Source organism: Falco rusticolus, chromosome 4 (genome assembly GCF_015220075.1).
Source record: "Falco rusticolus isolate bFalRus1 chromosome 4, bFalRus1.pri, whole genome shotgun sequence".
NCBI lineage: Eukaryota > Metazoa > Chordata > Aves > Falconiformes > Falconidae > Falco > Falco rusticolus.
Window position 1 is genome coordinate 26,307,169 of NC_051190.1, and position 6,847 is coordinate 26,314,015.

Here is a 6,847-nt window from a genome sequence, read left to right on the forward strand (position 1 = left end):
TCTGGGAGATAGTGTGCCAAGGCCAGGGGTATGGTGTTGTTGCAAGGGTCACCCTGCTGTGCCACTGTCACCATGCAATGGCAAGGGCTACCTGTGCTGGGGCCAGGGCAGCCCACGTGGCTGTAAGTGCCTGGGCCGCTGGCAGGAAGGAGCTGCTATGGCACAGAGCCCCACGGGTCAGCACACTGCTCAGCGCACCTCTGCTGCAGAGGCACACCTTGGCCCCCTAATATAAATGCCCTTTCCCTGCCCAGACCCAGGGGTGTCCCTGCTGACAGCGGGGACAGGCAGATGTCACAGCAGAAAGGGCCGCTGTCACCAATTCTGCGGAGCGAGAGCCTTGGGGGCCGTGCAGCAGGCAGCACCACCGCAGTGCAGGCAGGGCTCTGACTTACAGTGCGACCTGGGTGCCCACAGGCAGCTCACACGGGACCGTTGGCCAAGAGCTGCCACGCTGGCGTGACCGAGGGGAGGGGTTGGTGGCTGCTCCAGAGCAAGGCACGCTGCTACACACCCGATAGCTGGTGCAAGAAAAGGGGTGAAGCCTGATGGGGCTGCAGCTCTGGCTCTCCTCGAGCAGGAAAGGAGGCACCCAGAGCTGCCGTGGGACAGGAGGAGGTCAAGCCCCGTCCCTGCTCCTGCCTCAGGGACACTAGGAAGGAGGAAAAAGGAACCTTCAAGGGAAACCCTCTATTACTGCAAAGGGAGTTCCCCCCCGAGGCTCCAGGACCATCTCTTGAGTTAGTTTTCGTAGCACCGTGATGATGATCCTGGTTCCATAGATACGGATGCCATGACAACTCTGACATCATCTCTGCTTCAGATGGGAACTGCAGGGAAAGTCACAGAGAGGAATATGCATGCATCGCTGGTATGGAGCAGGCCTCCAGTTGGGGCTGGGGGGCTTCTCGTGGCTGCACCGCTGGCTCTCCTCCCGACCTGCTGTCCATACAGCTGCTTCCCCATGTGAGGGACCGGTGCCACTGCCAGATCGCACAGGGTACACGTCTAGCAGGCGCGTTAAACCTCTTACATGCAGAACACTAACAGAGCAAAGGATTTCCATGCACTGGGCCCTGTCTCTGGCTCGTTTTGGCCTTTTGCAGCTTTGTTGGTCTGTTCTTTCTAGCAGGTGGAATCAGAATTTAACTGTTAAAACTCATGATGATGCCATTCAGTTTTTCTCAATTACAGGTGAGTCATCATCTCTCCAGATCTATTTCTGACTCTCAGCAGGAAAAGCAGAATTCAGCCTTTCGTTCCTCAGTGTCACCAGCTCAGTAGAAACCACATTTTACTATGCAAAAAAGAAATGGCTACAAAGAAGATGCCAGGTTGGTCCCCCCTGCTTTCTTCTGGCAGGATGTCTCATGGGGCTGACCAAGGATTGCACTCCAGTGTCAAAAGCATTGCCAGCTCATCCCTGAATTGCAGGTTGAGAACAAAGACCATCGAAGGGATTATCATAGGTGATTTTTTTTTTCAAACACCTGCAGCAGTTTAGAAGCAGTTGTCCAAGCGTCCTCACAAATAATTTTTTCATGCTTTGAGAACAAACTGTCCTGGATCCATCAGCCCAGAGTTATGTACAACAGCAAAGGCAGCCCTGCTCTCCAGGGGGGGCTGGTGCCAGGGAAGCTCCCTTGTCTGGGTTGGGCTCAGCACACCCCACACCTCACCCCACAAGCAGGTGCCCTGTACAACCACTGCCACCCTAAACACCCCAGGTTTGTCTGTGCAACACAAGCAGCTCGCATACGTAAAAGGTTGTGGACAGACCCTCAGAAAACCAACAGAATTAAGAAAGCTGTGCCGTGGGACGTAGACACAGGAGAGCTGCGTGCTGCCAGGGCTACTGCACAGGGAATCCTCTAGATCTCTGGGGTCTGCTCTTGGTTTTCTGATGACATGGGGAAAGACACTTCAGTCCTCCCCCTTTCTAAAATGTCTTGCCCAGCTCATCTGTCCTGACTGGGACAGGCATATTTTAGACAACACAAAGCACAAGGGACCAAGATGCTGCCTGAATCTTTCAAATGCAACTGTAGGACAAATCATAACTGTTTCCAGACAGATACATGGTTTGTTCGCTTCAGGGCATGACTGTGATGCAGGGGGCAAGATTCCCACTGAAACCCCCGCTTCTAATCTTGTCTTCTTTCTTGGAGGTTCATATCTCCAACTTCTGCTGTGTGCAGTATGTTCACAATCATTTTTCACATCATGTTGTGCTAGCTTTTTTCCCCTGCTATGGTGCAGATACAGACAGTAGCTATCTCTAGCTGACATGCAAACTGTATTTCTGTTTCACTTCCTATTGCTGCAAATAAGCTAACAGACACACTGAGCCGGCCAATAACGGGAAAGGATATTGCATCTTGAACATCTTCCCCATCAAATGGGGGAAAAGAACAATGTTTGGAAATGGCACTTTCCAGAGCATTTGTTCAGTTTGAACAAGTTCCATCTGCATTTACCATTCCCCCTGGATTTCAATGACAGGGAGCAAACAGAGCAGCATGCAGACAAGTGCCTGAAATCTGTCTGTGTTTTGATTTTACATAAGTTTAATTAAAGGTAGTGGAAAACATGAATTTGCCTCCTGCTTCTTGTAGTCACGTTGACGTCTTAATCTTTGTCTCCAACACAAAAAAGCGATCAGGTTTTTACCCAGGGGTAAGTACATGGACATGACAACCTTGAGGAGACAAGATGTGGGGCTTTCTCCTTCTTCAACGCCTGCTCAAGTCAGCCCTACCCACTCAGCTGAGGGCTGATCTCAACTAGCTCTACAGAGTTGAGTGGCGATGCTTTTCAAGGGCATATGGCTGAACATAACCAATTCATGAAAGCTTACCAAGTTACCTGTTGTCAGCTGAACGACTGTAAGCGATGCTAGCATCACTCTGTGAAGCAGAACACATCTGCAAAAATTTCCAAGCAGATGGCTGAGGCCATCGCACCTGGCTTCACAGCCTCAGTGCTGCAATCACTAGGATCAGGACCTGGCCCACAGGAAGCCCAGAAATGAAGATGATGAGTTAATACTATTTCTTTAGCAGGACTGACCATATTTTTTCTGTGGCAGAGGGTAGCAGTGGGATGCTCCTGATTTGGTAGGCAAAACAATCAGCCACACTTTCTGCTTAACATCTCTAACACAAAATAGTGATGTGAAACAGCCCTGCTCTCAGAACAGCTTTGACAATGTATTTATAGTGAAGCAGCTTTGGCCAAGCAACCCAAATAAGCAGCACGCAGGCTCTCTGCAGCGTACGGCTTGAGGGAGCCAGCCAGGCTCCAGCCACGCTTTACAGCCCACCGACTTCAGCAGCTCCGCAAGGTCTGACACTGTCTTTTGCATCGGCGTGGGTGGTAAAATGGCTTGCCCTTCACATTCCCTGGGCAGCACGCTTGAAACAACACTTCAATATATGTTCATTCACTTGTTGCTCTGAAATGCTTTGCTTGACATTCATTAGAGTTCGGCTAATACTGCTTTCAGCCATTAGTCTCTAGAAAAGCAAGAGCTGATGGAAATACTGAGAGGTGCTTAGCAATTCACAGTGCCCAGTAGCAAGAGAACAGACTTCCCGATTAGCAATACCTTAGCACACTATCACTAGAAAGCTCCTTAATGCCTTCTGCCCTAAGGGATCCAAAAATATCTGGAAAATCATTTATTAGCTGGTAACTCATCCACTTCTGAAATGCAGCCATTTCTCAGGTGGAATTCAGCACTTACTGTGCAAGTATAAATGTGATAAGTATATTAGAAAAAAATGCAGTAAAGTTTACTAACTGAAATTGCCAGGGGGAGATTTGGATAATAGAATTCAATTAATTGCAATAGCTTTTGTTTTGAACAAAAGAGTTAATATCTCAGTACTTGCTTAAAAACCAAACCAAACAAAACGCCCAAAGGGTTTCAAAATGCTTTCCAGTGGTGCAATTGCAGGCTTGACATCTCATCTAGTTAACTTATTCTTTGCTGCTTCTTAAAATATTTCATAGCACAAAGCGTTTGGGGGTTTTGGCAAACTAGTAATCTAATCTGATTCAGTCACTGGGCCAAACTCTACTACAGAAAAGTGCACAACACCTTGGGAGGAGCTAGGCAAAAGGGAAATAAGATCTCTAGCTGCTTTCCAAGTCAAACTCCTTAGGATCACAACAGCAAGTCACATCGTGTAGGGCCTGATCAACAAGTTGATTTCAGTGCTTGTCATATGCTACCTGCTCGGTGTTGCAGCTAAGCAGGTATGGTAATGCAAGCAGAGCTGACAGCTATGAGGACACGGGGCAGCCTCTGAGCAGCTCAAGGCATGCTCTGACATGCAAAGCTTCTACAATTCTCATTTGAGCTACATCGTTTTGCTGCCAAAGGAGCTCTCCCATCTCCCTCCTTCTGTTCTTATCATTTCTGCTCATCTTACACCACAAAGCAAGATGCACAGTGCAAGTTCTTGCGGAAATAAGGGCCACGACGTTTGCATAATGAATGTAGTAATACATGGAAAATAAACTCCACTGTTTCTTAAGCAAACATAGCAAATATTGAGCAGGTCCTCAGATTCAAAAGCAAGATGTAACCAGATGTAAAGGAGATTTGTGGGACAGACTGATATGAGTGATTTTATTATAGCGAACGATCTCAGGCCCAGGACTGTGCAGTACAAGCACATTAAAATAGCCTCCCTGAAAGAGATTTTCATCTAAATAGGAAATACAGGCAAAGGCTGCTGAAACTGCTATTTTTATCCCCATTTTGCAGAAAGTGAAGCATGGCTACAGAAGATGAAGTTACTTACCTGGAGGCTAGCAACAAGCTTACGACTAAGAAAGAACTAAATTTTAATCTCTTGAATCTCCAGCCACATGCTCTAGCCATATAGGCTACTTGCCTACCTCTTATCCCATCTAAGAAGCATGGCAAGAGGCATAGTCACAGAATCCACTTTTTTGCACTACTAGTAGCTTGGGCCAGATGTCAAGAGTGGAAGAAGCAGGGAAAGTCCAGCTTTGCCTGACCGTACTTGGCATTTGAAAGGGAAGTCCCCATCCAGCACCAGCTGGGATTTGAGTTTAGACTTAGAGCTTGGTGTTCTGGGAAAAACAGAACTTTGAGGGACTCCATGAAATAACTGCCCGATATCTGCTGTGGGAAACACATTAACTTAACTCAGCTGTTTTCTTTCTCACAGATCCGCTAATTCAAAGCAATGCTTCCGTAAAACTCTGTGGGATTTCTTCCTACCTCGGCCCATGCAGAAAGGTTGGGTTGCATCCCTGTATCTCAAAAGAAACAGCTTTGCTGAAGTCGTGACTGTCTTGTGATCTTCCTTCCAAATTCTCTTTCTCCTCCATAAAGCATCCAGAGCAGACAACCATGCCAAGTAAGTTTGATTCCTTCTCTAAAATCGATGCTTGTTTCATGACTGCTGTGTATCAGTCCCCTTACCTACGTCTGGTCTGTGTGAGCCCACACATGTCTGCACATGCACTAAAGAGATTGTGTGTGGCACAACTGAATTGTGCCAGCAGAGACCTTCTCATCTTTAAGCAAGGTACACACCTGGCTCCCATCTGCTGTTGGCTTTGGCCACGGGAGGAACAAAACAAGCCACAGGATCTAACCCAAAGCAGCCCTGCCACTAAGAGAACCTCTGAAGGCTGGCCACAGCTGAAGTCGCTTTCCTACAAGCAAAGCAATGCCCTATATCACACACAGAGCGCTCTGTGAAAGAAAGCCACCGTTACAAAATTATCAGATAAAACTCATTCACCCTTTCCAATCTGTTAGTGACCTGATAAAAAAGCCAGAATTTCTCCATATATGATCAGGCAGGAAACATGCTGGAAATAGCATCCAGGGCTTTAATATACTTCCAAGTGCAGACTTTAGCTGCAGGCAGAAAAATAACACGTCCCTCATTTAGGTAATTATATGAGAGGTATCGTACACTAGTTTGAAATATAATTGAAGTCACCAAAATCTCCCAAAACCACAGAAAAGGGACTAGCATGAGGTAAACATTTGATACCTGGAGCAGTCCGCTATTCCAGGGAAGCCTAAGACAGGAAAGTCAACGAAATGCATGCTTTGTTGCCCTCTACTGCTTGCTTCGTTAAGATGCAAAGCAAATTTTCCCCGTAGTTTCACCCTTGCGAAGCACCGTTGCAGTAACGGACGACAGAAGCCAAGAAGCGCGGTGCGATGTGATACACGGGAGGGAAAACCGAGGAGCAGGAAGAGGCTTCCGCATCGGGAATGCTCGAAAGGGAAACCGACAGCCCGCAGTAGCACAGCACACAGAAGCAGAAGGCACCTTTACGCAGCAAGCAATGCAGCAAGGTCACAGGAGGCAGGGGCAGAGCTCAGCAGGCCTGAGTGCCAGCACCACTGTCTAGTGCTAGACCGTGCCAGATGCGGTGAGCCCAAATGCCAGCATAACTTTCCAGGCTTTATTAGCTACCCTTCGCTAGCCCAGTATGTGCAGATGGGATTGTCACACACCAAGGGGAACAGAACAGTTTCAAGCTTGGCAAATGCTAGTGTTGCTTGTTAGACTTTACCTCTGGAAACATTAAGAGCAATTAAAAAAACTAAGACCTGACAGCAATAATAGATACCCCAGCATCAGCACAGATAAAGGTACTGAGTCCCATTTATCCTTAGTTGGCAGGAACCAACCTTTGTTCCGGAGCTGAGGGTTGCGGCAAGTTTTCTGACATGCAGTAGATGAGTGTTGCATGCCAGCTACGACCATCTCCCAGCTCCCTCGACTGTCAATTGACTGTGCATTGGTGCAGACACACCTGAACTGGCTGCGTCAGCCAGCCTGGA